Below are 26,418 nucleotides of genomic sequence, written 5' to 3'. Positions count from 1 at the left end.
AAGATGCCAACCCACCTCTGCGGGCAGCAAGGAGCTGCTGGGTGTGTCCAAACGACTAGAAGCCAAGCTTCCAGCTAAGAAAAGCAGACCTGGTTTCTATCCCCACAGGAGAAAAAAGAGAAAAAAAAAAAAAAAAAAACAGACTAAGAGGAGGGGGCACAGAATCTTCCAGATGCCTGTCTCATCCATCCTCCCTTCGTAATTACCCACAGCAGCAGCCGGCATCCTGGAAAGAGCCAGGTTTGGGCTCCGAGACCTACATAAAGGGCCCTTGGGGTCGTGAGTCACCTCTGACTCTGACGGCTCAACAAAGGTGACAGCTGAGAGCGATGTGGTCTCTTTTACCCAGCCGTGCACGGCCCCTTCCCGCCAAAGTGGGGTGTGACACATATCTCCCCCCTCGCTACCTGCAAGCCCAGCTCTCCTTGGGTGGGGGAAGGGGGTGGGCGGGATGGTTCCTCGTTTGTATGCATCAGGGCCCTGTTTGCATGGATCCCCGGCAGCACCGGGGCTCTAGGACAGCCGGCCCAGACCCGAGGGACCTCGAAGCCCCGTGGGGAAGGCCCGCAAAACAAAAGAGGGCCTGGTCCCTCACCCGGACACAGAGAGCCGCTCCCAGCCCTGTCTAGGCACGGGCCACACGGTCTGGTCACTGAGGGCCGGGAAGCGGGGACCCAAGGCTGACCCGGTGGGGGGGGGCAGGGGAGTGGGCAGAGAAGGCAGGCGGGGAGACTGGCGTGCCGGACAACCGTCCTCAGATGGGCACTGTGAGTACCAGGCCAAGGACGGCCTCCGCACCCAGTGAAGAAGCTGGTGGCCGTGGGTGTTGGGGGCAAGGAACATCCTTCCATCCCAGTTTGCTCCACAACGGTGAGAAGAGGAAGAAAACAGTTTTATTATCGCATAAGCGTGGAAGCCCACTGCAGCGCGCCCACACGCGAGGCTCCGTGGAGATGACACAGCCGGAAAGACAGTCTGCCATTTTTTGTGCCACCGAACAGCCACAATCCATTGTGAACAGGTGCCCAAGACTAAGGGTAGCCCGTCGTCCCACAGGAGGGCCTGGCCGTGCCATCTGCGGTTTCCACGCGGTTACCCGAGTTCACCCACCGGCTCTGGGAGCTGGTTGTGCCGGTGAATTTGCGTTTGCCTCTAGGACAGGCCGGCTGTCACAGCCTGGAGCTTGGTGACAGGCGCGGTGGGACCGCAGAGGTTGATGTTTGCATTTCAAAGAGATAATGAGGACCGTTAAGCCGTTACAGAACATGCCTGGGCTTTAAAGCTGGCGAGAAGTGTACAAATAATTCACACTTGGATTCCTACCTATTCCTACGCGTGTTGTATACACGAATTCCGACGTGTCAAAGGGACAGAGGACGAATTCACAAGCACTGGGTTTCTCCTGGGAATGCTCTACAAAAGGGAAGACTCTCTTCCCCTTTTCGGCCACTAGACAAGTTCAGCTTTAAATTTGCCTTACATGGGGGACGGCAGGGCGCTAAGACATGGGTGGGGCCTGGGCCTCCTTCCCCAAGTTCTGGGACATTCCAAAGCCGGCTTCCTTACACATTTCCAGGAGGAAATGACTGGGAAGCATGTGATGGCCTACAGCTGACACGAGGGGAATTTTTCCAGGACCTGGGAGGTGGGAACTGCTTTCCTGCCGGGGAGACACATGCCTCTGGCTTGGTTAGAGGTGACGTTTTGTTCGAGGGACTTGCCAGATACAGTCGGTGTCATCTCTGCGAACGATGCCTAAAGTCCTCTGTGGGGTCCAGAGTCGCTGAGATGCTCTCGTGGGAACTTTGTGCACCGGACGTGCTTGGCCAGGTGTGAAACCGACTCTCATCACAGGGCCAGCCTCGGAAGGACCAGTCCATGGGCCCCTGGTGGGGGGAGTCTCTTTCTGTGGGCTGAGTCCCGGGGGCGGGGGGGGGGGCTTTCTGACATTTAAGCCATCCCACCTCTGCGTGGAGTGCAGTCATTTCCAGGAACAGAAAATGGCAGACGTTTCTAGAGCGGCTTCTGCAAACCACAGGTGTTGTCCCCCGTAGCCCAAGCCACTACCTTGAACCACGGGTGTCACGGAGACCACTGTGACCTGAGCAGGAGGAAACATTCTCTCTCGAGGACCAGGGTAGCCAACCCCCACCCCGCTCCCCTGCCAGGTAATTGTGGAAATCACTCTATTGCATCCTGGAAGCCCCTTCCCCAAGAGAAATAATGCAGATCTGGCCACACAGACACGCAAAGATTCCAGGGGGAGAATATGGTGCTAGGACTCCAGAAGAAAGGGGATGTGTTCAGAAGCCACAGAAAACCATCACGATGTCCTCATTTTCTTCCGTGTTAATTTCAGACCATGGCAAGGCCTGATTCAAACACCCCCTCCTCCCTGCAGTCTTCCTGCTTTCCCCCCATCTCCCCATCCCCCCCCAGCCCAGAGCCCACGTTTGCCTTCACCCACAGCACCCTCCTATCCACCGAATGAATAAAAGACTCTGATACCCTGAAGTTTTCTGACTTCAAGAGATGGTCATTGTAGAACATCTGGAAAAGCACAAAGAAAATTAAAATCACAAATAATCCCCCCCCCCATCTGGATGGATATTTTCCCATTCTTCGTCCTGTGAATTTTATGTATCCTACAACAACAACAAAAAAATAAGAACCAGACTGAAGGTGTTGCTTTGTAAGCTGTTTTTGTCCTCTTAATCTTACCACGCATTCTTCTACAGTGTCATCTTGTCGCTTATGGACCACAGTTTATTTGAGCAAAGCAAGTAAAAGCGTGTGCTCTGGGGGCACCTGGGTGGCTGAGCTGGTTAAGAATCCGACTTCATTTCCGCTCAGGTCACAATCTCACAGTAGCGGGACTGAGTCCCAGGTCAGGCTCCTCGCTGAACACGGAGCCTGCTCGGGATTCTCTCTCTCTCTCTCTCTCTCTCTCTCTTCCTTTGACCCTCCTCCATTTGTGTGTGCATGCACTCTCTCTCTCTCTCTCCCTCAAAATAAATACACATTAAAAAAAAAAAAAGTGTGGGCTCTGGGGTGTAATTGCCTGAATTGAAATCGTGGCTCAGTGACCTTGAGCAAATCACTTAACTTCTTCGAGCCTCAGTTTCCTTATCTGTAAAATAGGGATATCCCTCACAGCAAGTTCAAAGAAGAAAACCAGCATTGCTTACAATCTCCTACACAATACAAATTACAATTAAAAAAAAATGTGCATTTTCCCAGCTTATTAACCTCTGCTTTCATAACAACATGAGAGTCTTCTCTATCAAAATCTACAAGGGAAGGCTAAGAGAGAGGTATATCTCTGGAAAACCACAGGTAGGAGACAAAGTGGTTTATTGCTGAGTTATTTATAATATTGAAAAACTGGGGAAAACATCCAGCAAGAAGGGCATAAGTAAATTACGGTATAGTCAGCCAATACTACATAGTTCTCAAAAATGATGTTTGTGGATAAGTTCTGATGACACGGGACAATTTTTATGATGGGATACACAGTGAAAAAAAAGGTTACAAAATCGTACGTCGCACATGATTCGGGTGATGGAAAATAACACATGATAACATGTTAGTGTTATCAGTGAGGGAAGAGAGTGTAGGCGACGGCTGATTCTTCGCATTTGCTGGGAGTTTATTTTTATCCTTGCTATGCTGGCAGGAAGGGTTTCTGCTCTAGAACCTGCCCTTCTCCATCTGCTGCCTCACAACCAGGGATTTCAGTAAGCCCTTTCAGGATCTGTCCACTCAGCTTTCAGTCCGCAGCCTCCTGCTCGCCCCACCCCCCACTTCCATCCACACCATTTCTGGGGAAAGCCACTTGATGAGGACAAGGGTTTTCCAGCTCTGCTTTTGACAGCTCCTTGCAAAGCAGCACATATCGTGGTGTGTGTGCTCCTTCATTGGCTTGAGAGCTGCAAGAGTACTTCTGCCTGTTCATAAAACGAAATTGAAAAACTTTGGGGTTTGGCAGGTTTGTAGGAGAGGGAGAATTTCAGATCTGTTTCAATTCCCACCCCTCATATAATTAACATCGGGAAGCACAGGCCATCTCGTTTCTCTTAGTGAAAAGAAGCCCTTTTTATTTGGGCTTTATTCTGTTTGGTTCTCTTTGTGTGTAATAGCTGCTCAGACACGTGTACTAGCCGGAATGGGGTCTCAATCTGACCTAGAGTAGTGAAAGACCGGTATATGGGCAGGACACACACCAGCTTTCTCTTGATTATGACAGGACATGGTAGGGCAGCCTAGAGGGTCAAGCCTTTGCTCCGGGTTGGAAAGATGACCCAGTCCAGGGCAGGAGTAGCATCAATGGTTGATGCTGGTTAAAGTGGTCGCCTGGAGACCTGAGTTCTAGTTCCGTGTCACCTACTTATCAAGCGTGCAATGGAAGAAGGGGGGGGGGTCATAGCCTCAGTTTCTTCATCTGTAAAATAAGTAGGTTGGCTCCGATGATCCCTTGGATCTCTTTCAGGTTCTAAAACCTCATGATTCTTTCTCAAGCAGGGGAGTAAGGGAGCAGGTATGGGGTGGGAGAGGGTGTGAAGGGAAAGCATTTGAAGGCCTTAATTTGTTTAGGATGGTCTCTTAATAATGGAAATAACAATTGCCATTGGTGAGAACCGTTGGTTTCTGGATCAGAAACAATCCCTACTCTGGGAGTTACTGCTACCAAAGGAATAGTTTTTCCTGGAAAATGGACAGGGAGCTCAAACCAGAAGCATAGACAAGGGGATCCCAGATTACAGGACACCATTGTGATATTTTTCTATAAATATAAACTATGATTAAATATGTTAATAAGGCGTGTTCTGATTAGCTATGGCTCGTGTGTAACAAACCACCCCAAATGGTGCTTTAAGCAAAACCAAACTGGAGTTGACTGGGCTAAGCAAGGTGGTTCTTGCTTTGTCTGTCATGTGGTTGCAGAAAGACAGAGGCTGGACCAAGGTCATCCTGAAGGGTTCTTCACTCAGATGTCTAGAGCCCAGGAAGACTGAAATAGCCGGGTATTCAATCTATTCATCAAGCCACGGATGGATCTATCCAGCCACCCATGGATCTATCTATCCATTTCTGGGTCTAACTATCTACCCACCTACCAACCTTCCTGCCTGCCTATCTACCTATCTGTTGGTCTCTCTGTGTGGTATGTCCCCAAAAAGGCTTCAGCATAGCTAGACCTCTTATGTGGCAGCTGGAGCCCTGGAGTCAGTGTCCCAAAGAAACACTGGTAGAAGCTGCATGACCTTTTCTGATCTGGCTTCAAAGTCGCACAGCCCCATTTCTGCCCCATTCTATTCACTGAAGCGGCCATAAGAGCTTGCCCAGGTTCAAGAGGAGAGGTCACAGACCCTACTCCTTACTGTGAGGAGTGTCAAAGAATTACAAGCACGTTTCAAAACCACCACCAGGAGCAAGGATGAATTAATCAGTATCAACTACTGTAATACCGATATTACATATTTACAAAACGAAACCTACAAATTCTGGCCAGCATGTCGCGATTATGCCAAAGGTGAGGCTGGAAAAACAATTTTTTAAAAATAAACAAAAGCTGGCCCGAGGGGCCAGGGCTTACAGCATGGTGGGGGCTGGGAGGAGGCGTGGTGGGAATGGATCTTGGAGTAGGGTGGGGAGGGCTGGAGGCTGCAAGCTTCTTCCCATTCTCCAGCTTACTCTGAAGCCCGAAGGTGAATACCCCTTCCACAGCTGGAGAGCTTACAATCAACCTTTTCACTCAGAGAAGAGGAAACGCTCCCCAATTACCCAAATTACACCACCCAGCCTGGCATACATAAGTAGTAATGGGCAGCCCCAAATGACCATTCACACAGGAAAATAAAAGACCAAGATGAGTAAACAGAATAAATAAACCTAGAGGAAGAAGAACTCAGTAAAAACAAACCCCAAATTCTAATTATCCTCATGCAGAGTCAAGATGATGCACCCACAACACAAAAAGTCTATTTATTTAAAAAAAAATTTTTTTTAATGCTTATTTATTTTTGAGAGAGAGAGGGAGGGAGAGAGACAGCAAGCAGGGGAGGGGCAGAGACAGGGAAACACAGAATCTGAAGCAAGCTCCAGGCTCTGAACTGTCAGCACAGAACTCGATGCGGGGCTCGAACCCACAAACTGTGAGATCATGACCTGAGCCGAAGTCAGATGCTCAACCAACTGAGCCACCCAGATGCCCCCAAAACAGTTTATTTAAAAGGAGCCCTTGGAAACAAAGAGCCTGTTTTAAATCCCTTTTGAAATGTACTTTTAAATTATTATAATAAATAATTTTTATGTTTTGTTAAATAACTTATTATAATTTGTTTTAAGCCTTTTAAATAAATTTAAATAATTTTGATTAGATACAATAATTTATTAATTATTATAATAAATATACAACATACAATTTAAAAAAACTCAAAGAAAGAAAGATGACACCAAAAAGTCCAGAAGACCTTGCAGATTAGACAGTAAAATGACAAAAGGTGGATAATTTGAGAAAAACAGACAGGAAGTGTCCAATGAGGTGAGCCGAAATTTATGCAATAGGGACTTCAGAGAAGGAGAAAAGTAAAAATGGAGAGGTGGGAATTATTAAGGAAATAATTGAAGAAAATCTCCCAGAGTGGAAAGAAGGCAAAGTTGTATTGCAGCTCAAAAGACCCCAGGAACTCAGCACAGTGAACAGACCGTGATCCACAGAAACAACCTCATGGAATTTCAGAGCACGGATACTAAAGAAGATCCGGACAACCAATGAAAGAGAAAGACCAAGGTTGGCATTATTCTCATCAGCACCACTCAATGCTGGAAGACAGTGGAGGAATTGCCTTCAAAGTCCAAAGAAATAATTTTGTACCTAGAATTTGATATCTTGCCAAACTATCCATCCAGAGTGGAGGAGAAGTAAAGGCTTATTAGACATGCAAGAATTCAGAGAATGAACTCCCATAAGTTCTTTGTGGAAATAAAATTGATGATGTGCTACCTGAGAAAGAGGAAGACAAGAGAACTAAAAAAAAAAAAAAAAAAAAAAAAAAAAAAAGGAAATTAAACCAGCCTAGAAATACAATTAAAAGAAACTCACACTTCAGTTCAGATGTGCAGTCGGCTTAGACAAAAGTCTACATATTTTGGAGCACAGAATAAATGATATAATTAAAGACGTGGAAGGTATTTGTGATATTACGAAGAAGGAATATGTTTCTGTTGTCAATCAACCAAAAATCAGAAAACAGTAAGTTGTGGAAATATACATAGTATATATTTTTTATTTATAATATATAAACACACGTATACATAGTATATTATACATATATATTATAATAAAATATGTACACATATATCGTGGCCCAAATACAAAAGCAACCAAATAAAAAATGATTTTGTGTAGCTGATGGAGTCTAGGAAAAGAAGACCCACTTGACCTTGACATTGGTCATCCAATTGGACCTTGACCAATCCATTGTATAGATCTCAACCTAACACCCAATTCTTAGAGAATAATAGTTACAGCATCTTTGTACCTTATATACGGTTTGTTCCCTGGCTTTCCATGATCAGAATTCAATTAGTGACAAAGCACGGAAGATAAATTCACCAGAGAGAATGCCCGTGCCTTAAATTTGACAAGGGGAGAGAAGTGGTATAGTTGAGAGAAGGTGGGCAGCAGAAAAGAGAGAAGTGGAAGGAAGGAAGGGGTGTTAGTTTCCTGTCTTACATGGTGGGGAACCGAGAAGTACTACCTACAGTTAGAGTGTCAGTAAACAGAGATGGAGGGATATATAAAATCATAAGGTTAACCATCAGAAGATATGAAAATACACCCCCCCCCCCAATGATTTGGAGGTGGGAGAAGGGAGTGATAAGTGAATAAGTCACTCACCTGTCACAGCTGAAAGTCTGTAGATAGTGCCTAAAACTGCTAATCAAAGACCTAGACGGAGTATGTTATCTAGCCGTATCAGTCAAGGTCAATACCCGAGAAAAACAGAAACAATCGAAAGAAGGTACCAATCAGGAGGAAAGTGAGCAAAGGAGTGGGAAAGGCTTACTATTTATGGCTTTCCAGGCTGTTGGCATTTTTATTTCCAGGCACCTATATGTTAATAATTAAAAAGCAAAATAAGAAAAATACCAAAGGATTTGAAAGTAATAGATAGGCGTCCAGTCAAAAAGAGATTGTGCGGGTGATTTATTTACTTCTGTTTTCCAATTAGGTTGTAACATAGTTGTTGTTATTTCCATAATGGAAAAAATCATAAAGAAATGGTTAACACATTATTATTTTTTTTTAATCAAAAAAAAAAAAATGGAGGAAATGGAGTTGACTAAGCGAAGAAATCCACCTGAAATATTTGCGGGGTGATTCTAAATGACCATGAAGGCCAGGCCAGCTGGCCTTCTACGGACTTCGGTTTCCACCTCCGAAACATAGAGAAGTTGGCTTTAGAAGTCCTCAGGTCCTGCTCATCTCCCATAGCTTATGAGTCTCTGAATTCCTAGCAACTCTGAGGATAGCCACTGAAATTATGTGACCCAGACAACCTCGACTACAGAAAGGACTGGGTTCTACTTTCCGTCGTCGTTGAGGGGCTGAGCGAGATTTCCACTTGAAATCTGCTGCTGTGAGGTGCTGCTAAGCTCAAGTTCCTCTAGCAGTATTGCGATCCTTCGCTCCAATAGAAAGTAAAGTCCGTGCGAATCTTAACTCTGCTGTTCAAATAGAAAAAAGCCAAAGGCTTCACACACTGAGGACCACGGATGTGCCCCCGCCCCCCGGCCCAGACCCTGCTCAAGCTCTTGAGGAAACCTGTAATCATCTGGGCTTTGGCCTCCAAGCGAGGGGTAAAGCAGCCTTTGTTTTGCGAGAAGAGCAGGAAGTGTGTTGAAAGGCATAACCACAGCAAAACTGCCACATCAAACTGAGAGGTCTCTGAAACATGAGGAAATCACGCACCACAAGAAACCCGGAGGGAACCAAATCCCGCTGTCGCCTCTACCTGTCTCGCCAGGATGTAGACACTTTATCCCAGATGAAGTTCTACCTTTAGTAGGTTATGAACCCCAGAACAGAAATCTTGTGACAGGGTCATGTAACAAGTGATCGCCCTTTGCTTTTTGGAATGATGGTGTCTTTGAACATCTAAGGAGCCAAGACTAAAGAATATCCACAAGTTGCCAGTCGAGAGTCCCCAATCCTGCCATATGTGCCTTACGTGGTGGGGTTGCCAGCATCACCGGGAAGCTTAGGCCCTGCACCAGACCGCCAAATCAAGCTGCCTTCTACCAAAATCTCCGGGTGGTGCGTTGGGGCATTCCCATTTGACAGGCACAGGTGTACAAGGTGAGGTCGCACACCTGCCCATGTCAAGGACTGAGGATTTAATGACGCACACGGTCCAGCACCTGAACCCACAGAAGCCCCTCCAAAGAAGACGCTGTTGTGTTATACTGGTTATTACTCCATATACAGATGAGGACACCCAGGCCCGGGTTGGCAGGACTGGAGAGAAGGCTTAGGGAAATCAGAGACCTGTCCAAGGTCAGACAGTAGTAAAGGGCGCAACCGGGGCTTCAAACCAGATCTCCTTGAATCAGAGACTCGTGCTTTTAACCATTACTTCCAGTTCCCCCACTCCAGTTGGATGTTTTCAAGTGATTCATTTGAACGGCTGCATCCAGTTGGGAGCGTGTCAAGAACCACTTTCTGGAACGTCATCCTCAGGAGCTCCCTTTCCACCACCACCCCCGCCCCCCCCCCCATCCATCTGGGCAGATATGGATGAGCAGGGAGGAACCCTTCAGAGCTCCGTACCAGAGGGTGTGGCCCTCCTCGGCAATCAAGCCTGAGTCACAGAGGGGCTGAGTGTGACAGCAGCCCCAGAAACACAGCCTAGAAACGCCTGTGTTTAGAAACAGTAGGCCGAGGCTTCCGGGAAAGATGATCTATTTTGTGATGCCTTAAGGTTTCAGAATGACTGTGGGCCCCTTCACCTACCTCCTCTGAGCTAATGCCATCATCTGTCCTCTGAAACCCTTGGGTCTGGAGACAGAGGAGGCTGGGGTGCAGGTAATTGCAGCTGACAAGAACCTTGCTTTTCAAGAACTTGAGCCCCAGGACAATGCTGGTCAGGGCTCCCCAAACCCCTCGTGGTATGATGTGGGGAAATGGGGGTTTTCTAGAAAGTCATGCATGCTCTTCCTGGAAGCAGGGAAGGGAGATGTGGGAGAACACACTGGTGAGCTTCCCAGAAGCCTCATTTTCTTGGTGACCCTGCACCAGAATTATCTTCTCTATCCACAAGGACGAGATTCAGCTACAAACATCAGGATAAACGATAATAGTGGCTTCAACCAGTGCTTCCCAAACCACCGTGGGCACAACATGACACCTGTGGACCTCGTGAAGAGGCAGAGTCGAATTCGAAAGGTCCAGGGCGGGCCCTGAGGTTCAGCGTTCCTAGCAAGCTCCTGAAGGATGCCCACGCTGCTGGTCCACAAAGCACACCGAGTAGTGAGGGCTTCCACAGGGCAGAAGTTCCTTCCTCCCTTAGGTACCAAAAACCTGGAGGTTGATTCCCCAGCTATGTGGGACCCATAGCAGCATCAGAGAGTCTGACTCTGACCTCTCTGTTCCTCCCTCTTCAGGGGTGGCTTCTATCCATAAGATCACCTTGTGATCCAAGATGGCTGCCGGCGATGAAGGATCTGTGCTCCAAGCCAGCAACGGGGAAGAAGCAGGAGAGAGAAAAAGAGTGGTTCTTCCGGCCAAGCCAGCTTCTCCAAAATATTTTTCTTGCAGGCCATTGCTGCTTGGCCACCCCCGAGCTGCAGAGAGGCTAAAATTGGGTTTCTTTTCCTAAGAAAGGAGACAATGGGTGGCTGGTGGGCAATTAGAATGTCGGTTCCATCTCTCCAGTCACTCACCACCATTGTGAAACCCTAATGCAGAGAAGCATGACCTTGATAGCCTCTTTTTTCCAGCGGTTATTCTGAGGAGGAAGAGGTCGGGCTCCACTGTGCATCGTCTGGGTGGCTGGTGAGCCATGGCGAGAATAAATTTTAAAAAGTTCTGACGGCAGGGAAAGAAGGAGGAAGAATCGGGCAGAGTGGATTGGATTCTTATACAGTGCTGGAATCTGGAATCTGGTCTATGGGCTGGAATCTGACTATAGTCATGCTTCTGAGGCATGAGATCTATCTTGTTCCCCAAGAAGTGGGCCTCCTCCCGGGGCCCTGACAGCCTCCTCAGGCGCCCAGAACAGATTTCCTCGCTGCGATGTTTTAGCTACAATATTTCGTCCTCTCTCGCTGCTCACTGCAGTGCATGCTCCAGCCCCAGCTTCGCCCCTGGCTCATGCCCCTGACACCTGGCCTCACCCGTTCCTGGGTCCCTTCTCTTGCTCTGAAGAGAACCTGCCCGGCGCTTAAATCTGCCAGAATCACCGGACGTGGCCGCTGACAAGTCCTTGATGCTTTGGGTATTTTTCTTCACGCCCAATGTCCCCTCTAACTGAAATTACGTGGCCTATAGCCCCACCCACCCACCTAGGGAAAGCAGTTCTGGGGTGATGCTTAGACAAGGGTGCCCGCCGAGGGGACCGGGAGTGGACACCCCACCATAAACTGCTTAGTGGCTCATGACGCGACCTGATGCAAGGGGAACCGACCAAACCAAGGCGAGAGCATTTGCTATGCCAACCAGAGTCTCTCACCAGGGGATCCGACGTGGAGTCACAGGACAGAAAGAGGCACACGCGTGGCCTCTTATTAACGATGCCACCAACTCCTGTGGCTGACGTCCCCAGCTGCCAGCGCCACTGGGCCGGCATTTTGGGATGTCCAACCTGATGGTGTTCCATCCCGCTGGCCATCTGGGAACTCCGGCTTGAAGGCGATACCGCTTTTCTAAACGTAACCGTGGCTCAGCTGCCGAAACCAAATCCCAACGACATGGCTGAAATAAATGTAGGTCTAAGCTGGCGTGGCCGCTCCAGTCCGCAAAGGTGTCAGGGGCCCAGGCTCTTTCTATCTTGTCGCTCTGCCCACTGTGGCCCCGTCCCCACCTGCACTGTGCTGGGGGGCTCACAGCGTTTCCACCTTCTGCCAGGCGGGAAAGGGCAAAGGACCCGGATGACGCGCCTCTTCCTTTTAAAAGCACAGCCTGGAAGCCACACGGAGAACTTGCACTTGTATGAATCACTGGCCCGAACGCGGTCACGTGGCCACCCGCAGGTGCAAGGAAGGCTGGGACATGTTGGCCCTAGTCTAGGCAGGGAGGTGTCGGGCGAGAAACCCAGGATTGTGTCCCCCGAGAGATAATGAAGAGTAGGGGACGTCTCCAGGTTCTGCCGGGCAGACCGGCTCCCTCTGGAACGCGGGGCTGGAGGGACCACAGATGATTTTCTCCCCGGGAGTGAGAGGAGAGGGAGGGCGACATGTGGAAAGATCGCAGCCGTGAGGCCACGAGAGAAGTCAAGAGCCCACGTGGGCCCCAAAGTGCCTGTCACGCCAGACATCACTGCCCTCTCAGGAAACCCCCTTCTCTCAAGGGCCCTGACGCTCTCAGGAGTCTCTCCTCTGCACGTCCAGGGTACTCAGTCCCGTTGGAGGTGAGGTGCAAAGCAATGTTTGACTAGTGGGTCCGGTGTACAGATGAGCAAACTAAAGTCTACACCCTTCACCCGCTGCCCTGGGACCCCTGGCCCCGATCGATAAAAGAAGGGAAGATACGGCAGAATCTCTTGCTTTTAAGCTCTCGATCAGCGAGATGGAAACAAACCACCAACACGTGATGCTATCTGGCTTCCTCCGCGTGGAAAGTGCAGCCAGAGATCGAGAGGGCCCTGCCCGCCAAGCCCACAGCTTGGGGTGAGTCACCCGTGACGTGAGGCCGGGGTGTTCGCATGGGCACGGCGCACTGGACACGTGGGCCTCGCTGAGCGTCCACAGTATGAGGCCTCCCTTGGAGATCACAGTTGACTGAGCCACGCTGCACACGCTGGGGCCTGGGGACACATAGGAAAGGAGAGTAGGCCGGCGCTGAGGGGACAGGATGAGCCTCAGGTCCTGGGGGAGGACGTCGTTCCCAGGAGGCAGAAATGGTGCCTGAAGAGGATGACAGTGTGATACCTCGCCTGGACACATAACTTTTGAAAACACGAAAGCAAAATCCCTAATCGGGACTTCCCGGATCTACAGTGTGTGTGAATTAGCCGCGGGCAAGCCCAGAGGCGAGCACCCCTTGCTAACCCCAAGAACGGACGTCTACCGGACGTGCCGGCCACGAGCCAACCGCGCTGCAGTGCTGGGGTCTCTGTTTCGGCCCAGGTGGCCCTCAGGTTAGGATGGGGACATGCGGAGCCGCCTCAGGAGGACAGGGTGGGGGACTGGTCCGGAGCGACAAGCGCCGGAAGGCCAGCAGCACGGGGCTCCCGGGAGGAGTGAAAGCAGCTGTCAAGCGGCTACTGGCTGCTGATGGTGGAAAAATTCATTAGAAACTTCAGTTTAAACCAGCGTGAGCGAAAAAGGGAATCTGTGGGCTGCACAGCCAAACCGCATGCGCACAGAGGTACAGCTGGACCCAGGGAGGACTGGATTTAGAGATTCAACGGTCGTGAGGACTTCCTCTCTCCATGCACAAAACCCCACAGACGGGGCAGTCTGGACAGCGGGCATTTGTGCCCTGCAGGTGGGCAAGCCCAAGGCCAAGGCACCTGCACACTCACTCTCGAGGAGGGTCTGCCTCCGGGCTTGCAGGCGGCCACCTCCTCGCCCGCCCTCCCATGGGCTCTGCTCTGCCTGAGCGCTCGTGGGCGCAGAGAAGGGCAGGCCCCCGAAGGGCACTCATCCCGTCCTGGGGGGCCTCACCCTCAGGACGTCATCCAAACCTCCTTACCTCCTAATACCGTCCCCTTGGGGATCAGGACTTCAACACGTGAATTTGGTGGGGAGGCCACGTTCAGGCCGTCGTGACCCAGGCCTCTGATTCGCCCCGACCGTCAGATTCATGCTCGCGATGGAGCTGTCCCCGCCAGGCCGAGGTCACCAGAGCAAACAGCGGTGAAACAGCCAGAATCCCAGCCTCCCCTCCCAGCTCTGGGCTGAGAGAACCAGGAGGCCTCCTGCTTGGCTTTGCCAGGCCACGTGCACTTCCCTGGACAGCCACTTTGGCCGAAAGGAGGAGGCCACTATGATTGGCCTGGGCAGATCACATGCTCATGCGGTCACGTGGCCGCCAGGAAAGCTGGCGTGGGGAGGAAGCCTCCAGAGCGCCATCGTATGTAGGCACCTCGCGCGACGCATGCCTGCTGCAAAGCGACCCGGAAGCGGAAGCAGATGCCGTGGGGCTGTGCGGAGCCCTCGCTGGCGGGAGTCTCCTTGGTGGACAGGCTGGAGATTATTCAGGGCGCTTACTTTGCAAGGGGTGGAAAGCTGTGCGATGGCATCTTGTAAACCAGAAATGCTGTTTGTTACTATTAGGATAGAGGCGGGGTGCCCCGGTGCTGGGATAAATGGCGGGGTGCAATTTACTTTAAAATGCTTCAGCGCCAAAAGAGCGATCCGAATGTGAGTCTGTACCGCTTCATCTACACTCTCAGGGAGGCCAGTTGCCCCCAGGAGGGCAACTCCAGGGGGTGGTAATTAGAGTTTAATCAGAAGGCCATAGCCCAGAGGGGCTCCCACAGTGCTTCCGCCGTCTCTCTGATGGATACCAGAGGTGGCGTTAGCTGGCGTCATGAATGGAGGGATGGGTCCTCGTTGGTGAAGCACCGAGAAACCCCACGAACACGTGGGCGGGGTGTTAGAATCTACGGAGTCTTTCCTCCCTCCCACTTAGGAGTGTTGACCACCCACCGCCTGCGTGTCCAGCGGCTGATTCCGGAGGATGGGGGCCAACCCGAGTCTCACCAGCTGGGTCTCCAATCCCGCTGCGAGAGTACTGTCACATCGGCTTCAGGTGAGACCTTCTATGGTGCGCCATGTTGGAGGAGCGCCCTGAGCAACGGAGAGTTTAGACTTCATCAAGCCCGCAGGAGACGGTGTGACTGATAGGTGCCCACTCGATAGGCAGTGTGTGGGGGAGGAATTCGGTCAGAGACATGTAGCGGGAGTCACCCAACATGTAGTTGGGTGAGAACGGGAGTTACTCTTGTAACCAATGGCAGCTGCTCATATTAACCAAAGGAACGCCGTGGTTGTACATAACCAAACTGGGAGGCGGGGGTGTGCCTGGGTGGTTCAGTTGGCTTAAGGTCCGACTCTTGATTTTGGCTCAGGTCAGGTCTCACGGTTTGTGAGTTTGAGCCCTGCGTGGGGCTCCATGCCGACAGCGGGGAGCCTGCTTGGGATCTCCTCCCTCCCTCTCTCTGTCTCTGTCTCTCTCTCTCTCTTTCAAAAAAAATAAAATAAACAACAAAAAAACGGGAGGTGGGAGGTGCTCTTGCGAGCTCAGGGGCCCTTCAGGTTTCATCAGAAATATCTGGTATCCATCAAGTCTCAGGGTCCCAGCTGGGCTGGAGGCTGGGACAGGAATCCAACCCCCAAAGACATGGGAAAGGGTGTTGGGTGAAAGGCAGGGCCCATTCACACTGAGACTGGGGGATGAACAAGCTTCATGAGGGAGAGAGAAGTCCCAAGGGACGAGGCAAAGACCCTGCAGCCAGAACTGGAGCCCAGCTGGAACCAGAGCTCATAAGAGGCTCCACGGATTCAAGCCTCAGAGTCTGGACTGCAGCCTCCTGAGAGACCTGGCAGAAGGGGACACGGGGGTGATGCCACCTGTGTCACCTGCAGAAAGGAGGCGGCCTCAGAGCCTGGAAACCAAGCCTGCCAGCCTTCCATCCATAGTTGACATGCCGGAACCACTACCAGGAAATTCAGAGAGATTAGAACGCATGACAGCTTCGTCTTTATCAAGAACATTGAATCATCACCCTCTGTTTTCACTGATCAGCACTCTCAAGGTCATTGCAAAGACTACGAAGCTGGCGTGAAAGTTGCCTCGAGAAGTTCACTACTGAAACTGGCAGCTCAATTTTTCTGCAGAGGGAAGGAGTTTTTCCAGAACGTGAAAGAGGAAGAAGGCGGAGTGGGGCTGGGTGCTGTGGGCAAAAGGGCAGGGAAGAGGAGGGGACATGCCACGGTAGCCCAGAGGAAGATTTCCAGGGACTTGCTGGACACATACATGTGAGGTGGTTTCCCTGGTCCCTCCTCCACCTGGCAGAAATCCTTAGCAAGTTCCCCACTGCTCATAAATGCATGTGTATCTCCTACTTCCAGCGTTAGAACTGACCTAAGCCAGTTAAGTCATGGGTAACCATGCGGTTCCTTTGGTTAATACCAACAGCGGTCATTATTTAAAGGAGTTGAAAGTCCCCTACTCCCCTGTAACCTTGCTCCGAGGTTACCATAAAAGCAAGTCTCAGAATGAGTTCTGCCCTGAAAATAGACTTCTTTTTAGCAAGCAGGCAATACTTTCAAGTGCAAGGGATCATCTGGGGCCACAAAGGGTGTAAACAGAGACCTCAAACAAAACATATCTTAGTGAGAACTGATATAAATGGATTTTGTTGTTTTGCTTTCAAAATTCCCCCATGTGACCTGACTCCCCAACCAGAAGGGAAAAAGACAGTATGATAAAACATGAGCCTCGTGCACTGTGAAAGATTCGCAGGCGCAAATATGAGATGTTGTACGGCCCAAAAGAAGCATTTCCCCCTCAAGAGCGTCTGCCAGGAAGATCTACGAGGAGACTGCCTCATGAAGGCACAAAGGGAATTGTGAGAGGGGCAGGCTTTATCTGCTGCAGGTGCAGGGAGGAAGTCCAGTCCAGGAGGGTAGGACTGGGTGTCTAGACTGTGCACGGTACAACAACAGTCCTAAACCGGGTGAGCATCCGATACTGGGGTCCAGTCAGTCATGTGCCATTGGGGGCAGAACTCAGCATTCAGCACAGAGGTCCCAACAGCGGTGATCCTCCAAAATCCAGGAAGATGGGTGACAGGTAGGAGGGCACCTTGGACAACTGTGGGTTATAGCACCGTAGCCACTGGGGTGACATTTTGGAAGACCAGAGGACCCCAGCCCTGAGCAGGAACTGAAAATGACAGAGGCTCAAGAGTGGGTTCTGGAGGGACTGAGTCACTTCCAGGTAGAGACTGGGTTCAGAGAGTGAGAGAAAATCCCAGTTATCGGAGACCGTCTGAACCAAGTTCAGGGCCACATACGCTGGCCATAACTGAAGCTTAAGCCCAGAGTGTTGAGCTACATCTCCTTACCTGCCCCTTCTAAGGTCGGGACTAATCCCCCCAACGGAAGGGTTTCACCTCGGATGCATTCAGCTGCAAGTCACCAGGAACTGAACTGTAAGTGGCTTCAACAATAAGGAGATTGTTGACTCACAAAATGGAAAGATTAATACAGCAGGCTTGCGGCTGACCTCATCCAGCAACAGCAGCAGCAGTTCACTTTCCAGCGACTTTCTAGACTCTGCTTCTAGACTCTGCCTTTCTCGGGATGGTGGCTTCATTTGCAGGCTGGTAGCAAAATGGCTCCTGCCATGCTGACCTTGGGGGTGAACGGCACAACACCACAGGGTGAGCTCCCTTTGAGGCTCATAAGCCTTGTGGGCAGGATAGATTCCCTGAGCAAAACCCTCCTCCCCTTAGGAAGAAGGACGAGGAACGATACCAGCCACAACCAGAGTTTGCCAAGGGCAGGATGGAGCACAGGTGGATAGGAGACTGGGATTCCCAGGGCTGTTGCCCCTCTGCTCAGCTGCTGCATCCGGGGCGAGCCACTTCAGCTCTTCGGTCCCCAGTGTTTTTCATCTGAAGATAAAGTGATTGAACTAGAGAATCTTTAAGACTCTACTCAGCTCTAAATAGTCTTTGACTCCATGAAATGGGTCGTTCGTGGATTACTCTCTACAAAGCCTCCGAGTATGGGAAACGATTGTCATCCTTTGTGGAAGGTTACACTTTCTAAAGATGGCCACAGCGACTCGTCCCACCCCACAGGCCCATGGCCACTCTGCCATCGGGAAATGGAGTCTAATTCTCATCCCCTTAAGTCTGTGCTGACCTCATAACTCGCTTGCTATCCCAGGGGACCATGGGAGCGTGTAACTACGGAACCGTGGGAGAAATTACCCTGACGGCCTTCCCAAAAGGCTATGCAGGTTCCAGTTCTCTCTAGCTGCCGAAGAATCTAGCACCATAGAAGAAACCCCACTAGGCTGAGCCCGCCATGCTGGAGGGGCTCTGGATAGGCATTCACGCGGACCACCCGGCTGAACTTCCAGCCCGCGGCCAGCCTCACCTGCCGGCTCTGTGCATGTGCCATGTCGGCCATCCAGCCCCCGCAGACCTTCAGATGACTGAGGCCTCAGGTGACATCATACCGTGAGCCTCATGAGAGATCCCACAGGTGAAGAGTCCAGCGGAGCCTTTTCGGAATTCCTAACCCCCGCCCCCCCAAACCATGAGCAAAATAAAATGGTTGCTGTTCTACACCCCTGTGTTTTGAAGCAATTTATTATACAGCAGGAGTAACCAGAATATCCACGCGGAAAAGTGGGCGTCAACGAGCAGGGAAAGATTTAGGGTCAACTTTGAGCAGTGGTTTCCGATCGTGGCAAAACCCTGAAGACATCTAATTTCTCGTTGTGGCTGTTTAAGAAATTGGGTGGAGAGATGCTTTGAGGAACGATCTGGCAGGGTCTTGCCCGGAGGGAATGACAACGGACCTTCACATTTATGCAGCCCGCTGTAGTTGGTGAAAAGCGTACTAACTCAGCTGAATGTCACAGCTAAGGGCTAAGGCACAAATCAGCCTCCCTCCTGGACTTCCTGAGACTGTGACCCACCTGTTTTCCGTGGAGAGAACACGAGTGGATGAGCAAAGCCTCCCTGTGGTGAGCGCCCATATGCATTGGGTACATTGCCGCTCAGTCCCGATTGTCTCCACGTTGCGCCCTCATACGGGACAACAAGGGGGGCTGGAGTCCTCTGAGCTACCCAGTTTCCCAGCCGGGTCCCCCTCGTGCTCCTCGCGGAGCCTCCTCTGATGGCCTCAGGGTCCCGCCCCCTTTTACAGCTGTTTTTAGCAGCCTCTGCCTTGACTCTTAGTAGATGCATCCTCTGGTTATTAGTTTTCCTTGCAGCGGGTGTGCAAACAAAACCTCACGACGATGGCCCCGTGAGATGGGCAGGGCAGATACAACTGTTATTGCAGCAGCCGGCCTTCAAGGTGACCCCCGGGGGGGTCTGCACCTTCTGACGTTCACATCCTCGAACAGGGTTGCCTTGGGTAACAAATAGGACAGTGCAGAGGTGACAGGGCTTGACTTCAGAGGCCAGAACATCCAAGATAGGGTGGCTTCTGTCCTTCTGTCTCCGATTTGCTCACTCTGGGTGGAGCCAGCTCTCCCACTCAAAACTCAAGTGGCAAGAAACCAAGGGCTCCTGCCAGCAGCCGCGTGAAAGAGCCGTCTGGAAAGCAGGTCCCCCAGGCCCAGTCAAGCCTTCAGATGATGAGAGCCCCAGTGGACATCTGGCCCTCCTGCCATGAAAGGTCGGGAGCCCAGACTCCCCGGCCGAGTTGCTCCCAAATTCCTGAGCCTCAGAAACAACGTGAGATGATCAGTGCCTAAGACACTACGTTTTGAAGGAGGTTTTTTTTTTTTTTTTTTAAGTGATAGATAATGAAGAGAAACATCCTCTGAGACACAGAGCCTCAGAGACGGACAGTGACTGGCCCAGAGATGCACAGCTAGAGCTGCGGCGGAACAGGGAAGAGAGCCCTCACCGTGTGACCTGCTGATCTGTGGCGGGCCTCATGATTCAGCTAGTCCCCACTTTGGCCCCAGAGAAGGGAGAGATGAGGTTGTGGGCATGACACAGCAAGCTGACTGAGCGGGCCCGGCCGGGCTCGGAGCCTAGACCCGCAAGGCAACTCGACTGGGAATCCAGGCGAGGGAGACTGGCTGGGACCCACTGTTCCCCCTCACACAGGGCCCCCATGATGAGAAACAAGCCAGCGACGGGGACGTCTTCTCACCCGGGCGGACACACACACACACACACGCACGCACACACGCACACACACACGCACACACACACTTCACACACGCCTTCTGGACGCCAGCCCCTACCACAAATGAGACTACCATGACCTGCGATGCTGTGATTCTGCTGGGCTGTGGTGAAGTAGGTTTGCGGTGCTGGGGCTGAGCGCGGAAGGTCCCGGACTACGACTCAGGGTCAGCCTTGCCTCCCAGTGTCTCTGCTGCTGATTCATGTGTCCACTTTAGAGAAGTCACCCCAGCAAGGGGTGCTGTCGGTTCCCACGTGAATCACTGGCCGTGTGATCGCTGGTCACCCGTCCGCAGGCTGGGCTGTGGGCTCCATGAGCCTCCCGTAGTGACCAGCGTGGTGGTCATGGGTCAGCAGTTAGCCAACCTACGTGGCCGTTTTCTCATCCTTCCAGCTGGATCGGACTTATTCCAGCAAGAGCTACTGTGGCCCCTGGGTAAGAGTAGGATCGGGCAAGTCAAGAGGGTAGGCAAGATAAAAAGATGGGGAGGGCTGAGCAGTCCTGGCTCGTGTTCCTGGTCCCCAGTCAGGCTGTCAATAGTGTGGAGGGAGCCGCCGGGTAGAGCCATAGAGCACGGACTGCGGTTCCCAGCAGGAAGCAGAAAAATGCCCGAGCCGCAGAGGGCAGCCCCTTGGCATACAGCAGACCCGCAGATGGGAGCTAGGGAGAGAACCTGAGGTGGTGACATATCACGATCAAGGACCTCAGCGACCCGGCAGAGGGCCCTGTGCCTGATTCCCCATGCGACATTCGAGGACATCCACAACGGAGAGGAAAAAATCATAGAGTCAGGGTGCCTGGGTTCGAATCTAAACCCCAGATCCCATCACTTGGAGAATCTTGGAGAAGTTGTTAGTCAATCTGGGCCTCAGTTTCCTCAAGAGTAAAGTCAAGCGAATGGTTTTCAAACTGGGCTCCTTAGAGCCCTAGGGTTTTGCATACCCGCCTAGAGTCTGCCATTGGGAGGGAGCCTTTAAGCCAAGACTGTCCAATCAAAGTGTAAAGTGAGTCACATATGCCATTTAAAATGTTTTAGCAGCCACGTTTTTAAAAATCTAAAACTCAATGGGTGGTGTTAATTTTCATTCAGTATATCTAAGAGATTATTTCATGTGGTCAGTTTATTACATTTGCTAATAGGATATTTTACGTTCTCTTTCTTGTACTAAATCTTCAGCGTCTAGTGTGCAATGTGCACTTAAGCACATCTCAGTTCACTCATATCCACATACCCAGCGCTCAATAGCCACCGTTGTGTACTTGGCTGGTGAAGAGGGAGGCAGGGGGGCCTGTAAAGGGAGAAGACTGCCTCCTGGTGGACAAAACAGGGGAGTGTGTGGGGAAAACCCCCGAGAAGCCATGTGTGTTTGGGGCTTCATCCAGCCAAGGGCGTGAAGGTAGGGGAAGGAGCGTGACAGCAGAGGTCGTGAATTCATCTGGCCTTTCCCGCACCGTGAGATGTTCGTGACAGCTAGCCAAGGTCTCAGTTGCTCTGAAAATGCCTTTGCATTGTGAACTGTCACGTGCATTACCTCGGTTTGAGGCTGGCCTTGTGTAGGATTATGATCCAAGGGAATGGGTGGCCATTTGGGGAGAGCACACGCAAATTAGAGAAGCAGGGCGACGCGGGACTCCTGAGGAATTTGGGCGTGAGAACGCATGGCAACCCCAACACTGGGGAGAGTGGCTGTGGGCTCTTCCCTCAAGGAATTTTGCTGTGAAGGAGCGGGGCATACCAGGGGGTGGAGCACAGACCCGAGGGTGTTTTGAGTGGGGGGAAAAATACTGGGACAACGATACAGCTGCCGAACAATTGTTATGAGAAGATCAAAGGAATCAGAGTCATTCATTCGAGAGGCAGGAGAGCAGAGCTGGTTAGGAGTAGACTCCAGAACCAGCTTTGCTGGCTCCCGGAGGGGGTGTGACTTTCAGCAGGTTACCCCGTCTTTCTGTGCCTCAGTTCCCCCGTCTATACAACATACATGATAATAGTCCCTGCCTCTGCGTGTGCAGTGTGATGAGTTGTGTTTGACGTGAGGATTAACGTATGCCGAATGCTTAGAACAGACGTAAGGAGGGGTCATGTATTAGCTGCTATGATTATAGGAATTCCTTTAAGGGGCAGTATTTTCTGTGAGTGCTCACACAGGGGTCAGCCCCTTCCTCAGTGAGTTGAAGTTCAAGGGGAATTACGTGGCAAGTCTGAGTATCCTCTATTCAGAAGTGACAGTGTTATTTCAATAGAGGGCAGTGGCCCACAGTAAGTTCTCTAACATCTTCAACTTGTGACTGCCAAGAAAGCCAGCTTCCTGACCCGGTTGGGGACACTTGGCACCGGGGAGGTCCAGCCCCCTGTTTTACCAATATAGAAGCTTCCCTCAGGGCGCCTGGATGGCTCAGTTAGTCAAGCGTCCGACTCTTCCTCTCGGCTCAGGTCACGATCTCGCGGTTGGTGAGTTCAAGTCCCGCATGCATCGGGCTCTGTGCTCACGGAGTGGAGCCTGCTTGAGATTCTGTCTCTCCTTCTCTCTGCTCCTCCCCTGCTTTCGCTCTCTCTCTCTCAATAAGTAAATAAACATTTAAAAAGTTTTTTGTTTTTTGTTTTTTTTTTGTAAGAAGCTTCCCTCCTTCCCAGGGAAGTAGCTGAACTTACCAGGATTCACAATTCTACCTTTCAACTTTGATGTTGATGATTTCAATAATCTATTTTTTTTTTCAAAATAATGCCTACCGTTTGTTGAGCCACTGAATGGCCACCAATGACCAACATCACGTCTAGCCCATCAATTCTACAAGGGGAGTATCTTTTCCGTGTTATAGCTGTGCCTCCCAGTCTTGCCTAAATTACAGGACTCTCCTGAGCAGTCGTTTTACTTACCAAATCTAAGCCCCTGGGCCACCTCGATCTTGGCCACACTTGGGAGGGAGGGGGGGACGTGCCTTAAAAAAAAAAAAAAAAAAAAAAAGGAAAATCCTGGTGGTCCAGATCCCCGCTCTAGGCCAATTAACCGGAAATCTCTGGCTGTGAGACGTCAGCATCTTCAGACTCCCCTGCGGATTCAGTGTAGCCCAGATCAAAAACCACGGGCTCTGAAGACGCGATTTTGGTTCTGGACCCGAGCCGTCCTCAAAATCGTGCCTGGAGCGTTTTTGCAGTCTGCCTGGGCGCACAGAACCCCAGTGTGCATGCGTTTAGTTGACCTGAATGACACTGTGCCACAAACACGGTCCGGAATACTTCTTTCTACTCGACATCATGTTTTTGAGCTGCAGCCGCGGAGACCCATTTCTGGCTGCTGCTTTGTGTCACTATGTGTGCACGTATCAACACTGTATATGTTCATCCCCTAGTGACAGACTATTTTATTTTATTTCATTTTATTTCTTTGCCATCAAACACGACGCTGCGGTGAGCGTCTCCCCAACTCCCTGCTGAGGCCTGTGCGGAGTGTCTCTGGATGAGGACCCCCCCCCCGCCCCCCAGAGTGAAGCTTTCTCCCTTCTCATCAGCCTTTGATACTATGAGTTTCCGATTTTCACTCGGGTAAAAAGAAACGATGTCCGTAGCTTACATCTGCGTATACCTGATTGCTGTGCAAGTCCCATATTCCCAGAGCCGTTCGGCACCTGAATTCAAAGGGCTGCACAGAGGGAAGTCTCCATCCAAGAACCAGTAGAAATTCCTGAGCGATGACCAGGGCTCGGCCGGGTCTGTACCACGAAGTAGACACGGCCCAGGAGGAAACGGGGACTCGGAGGTCATCATGACCGACCCGTGGGTCATCAAGGCAGTTCCTATGAGAACCGGCATCAGGATCTAGGTGTTCTGACCCCTCACCAAGGCTCTTCCTACTAGATGGGGTGGTACCTGGAGCCCATCGACAAGAGAAGTTTCCCTGCCAAGCCCGGGGTTCAGACTTTTGTGGGACAGCTGGGGGTTCTCTTTGTTTTTCTGTTTTGTTTATTTAAAAATTTTTTTATTTGGTTTTATTTTGTTTCACTTTATTTTATTTTAATTTAATTTTATATGTTGAGAGAGAGAGAGAGAGAGCATACATGTAAGCAGGGGAGAGGGGTAGAGGGAGAGAGAGGGAATCTTAAGCAGGCTCCGCGCTCGGCGGGGAGCCAGACACGGGGCTCGACCCCCTGACCCCGGGATCATGACCGGAGCCGAAATCGAGAGTCGGAAGCTCAGTCTGACTCTTTGTTTCTTTAATCAGCTTCACGGAGATGGGTAATTCACATTCGATGAAAAGTACCCCCGTTAAACGGGCATTCCCACAAGTCTACACCAGTGTGACCACCACCAGTCAAGATAGAAAACATTCCTGACACCCCCAAAAGTGCCCTTGCAATCACCCACCTTCCTAGACAAATCACCCACCCCAGGCAGCCAGCGATTTGCTGTCAGTGTGGTTTAGATTCGTCTTTCCCAGAGTTTCTACCACTGCAGGTTAGATTTATCCTTCCCCGAGTTTCCCAAGTTCCATTCAGTTCTGAATCAACTCGTGGGTGTTTACTCAGCATGCTGTGTGTGACAGCCTTCTGCGCTGTTGCACGTAATAGTAGCCCGTTCCTTTCCATCGCTGACTTCTCTCCCGTCGGATGACTATACCACAATCTGGCGGTCCGTTCACTTGTTGATGGACCTTCGGTTGTTTCCAGTTTGGGGCTATAGCGAATAAAGCTGCTGCAAACCTGTTTTGTCCAAGGCCTTGTGGGGAGAGCAGGGCCGGGACCGGGCGGAGGCGTCCAAGGTGCAAAACTGAAGGACAGTCCCCCCCAGCTCCAGGAAGGAGCCAGCTCAGCACCCGCCTGCACCTGAGAGTGAGCGCCTCCTTAAACACCACCCCCCCCCCCCCCCCCCCGGCGTCTCGCTTGCCTCACCCTGGTCCTGGGACGGGCGAGCAGAGGTTTTTGTTGTGCGGCAGGATATTCACGGTCCACTTAGAGCCCAGGAACAGAGCCAGAGTCTGAGTTTCTCAGCGTGTGAGCTGAAAGACCCCTCGCGCGGCCTGGTTACCTGCTGAGCTCATTGGACGTGGGGATCCCTGCCCCCTCCCCGCCACCTTCCCGCATCAGGATTCCTGGGCCAAGCGCCTGGAGATGGTGTTTGGTACAACATAAGGGACACGCCAGTACTCTGCAGTTGTAAACCCACGGCCGTGGGCAGTCAACAGCCGTTGAAGCTTTTAAAGCCGAGCAGTAGGAGGACCAAAGCTTGTTTGTCTGGGATCAATGCCCAAGAGTCTTTGCCAGTGTGTGTTCAGGGGTGGCCAGACGCTGCCGAGCTCTTTGCCAGGGGGGCTGTGTCTTTTTGCTTTTCCGGCAGCGACGCAGGGGGACATCTAGTTTGTCCACATCCTCGCCGGGATCTGGTGTTGTTACTGTGTTTGATTTTCTCTCGTATAGGTATGTGGTGGTATTTCCTCACAGCTTCCGTTCATACTTCCCTCACGGCTGGCGACGTGAAATGTCCTTTCGTGCACTTGTCGGCCGTTTGTCTATCCTCTTCGGTGAAATGTCCCTTCAAGTCCTTTGCCAACTTTTAACTGAATTGTTTCTTTGTTTGTTTGTTTTACTACTGAAGGTCAAGGATCCTCTGCATATCCCGAATGTGTATATGCAGAATCCTTTGTCTGCTATGTGGTTCGCAAGTATTCTCCCCCAGTCCGTGGCTGGTCTTACAGGGTCACTTGCAGAGCAAACGTGTTTCATTTTGCTGGAGTGTGATCTATCTGTCTTAGGCTTGTGACACTCTGGTGTTATGTCTGAGAGCCCTTCGCCAAGCTGTAGGTCCCCCAAGTCATCTCTTACGTTTTTCTAATTTTACATATGCGAGTATGTCCATGATGCATGTTGAGTTAAGTTGTGTGAAAAGTCCAACATTCAGATCGAGGTTCTCCTTCCTTCCTTCTTTCCTTCCTATTCCTTGCCTTGCCTTCCTGCGTTAGCCATTTACGTCCTTTACTTTCCACATCGGTTTTAGAATAAGCCTGTGCATGCCTACAAAAAAAATCTTAAGAGATTTTGACAGAATTGCATTGTAACTACGTATCGTTTTGGAGAGAAATGACACTTTTACTGTGATGAATCTTCCACCCTGTGAACATGGTGTGTCGCTCCATTTATTTAGATCTCCTTTGATTTCATCAACATTTTGTAATTTTCAGCATCCATGTTCTATACACCTTTTGGTGATGTATGCACAAATATTTCTTTTCTGAGAGATTGTAAATGGTACTGTACTTTAATTTTGCTTTCCATGTGTTTATGGTTAGCATAAAGAAATACAATTGC

At 50.9% G+C, this 26,418-nt stretch overlaps 1 protein-coding gene across 3 annotated transcripts in view; it reads left to right on the top strand.

Moving 5' to 3' along the window:
- The first annotated feature begins 14,160 nt into the window (after positions 1-14,160).
- The window catches only part of XCR1 (X-C motif chemokine receptor 1), a 38,639-nt gene continuing 26,381 nt past the window's right edge, over positions 14,161-26,418 (top strand). For 2 of the 3 annotated variants that reach the window (XM_042978760.1, XM_007088411.3), the window contains exon 1: positions 14,161-14,980. The gene's annotated coding sequence lies outside the window, so the exon portion shown is untranslated. The remainder of the gene's footprint in view (positions 14,981-26,418) is intronic. The other variant, XM_042978759.1, reaches the window with a different exon arrangement.

This window comes from Panthera tigris, chromosome A2 (assembly GCF_018350195.1).
Source record: "Panthera tigris isolate Pti1 chromosome A2, P.tigris_Pti1_mat1.1, whole genome shotgun sequence".
Taxonomy (NCBI): Eukaryota; Metazoa; Chordata; class Mammalia; order Carnivora; family Felidae; genus Panthera; species Panthera tigris.
Note: the sequence above shows the minus strand (reverse complement) of the source record. Positions and strands in the feature narration are given on the sequence as shown.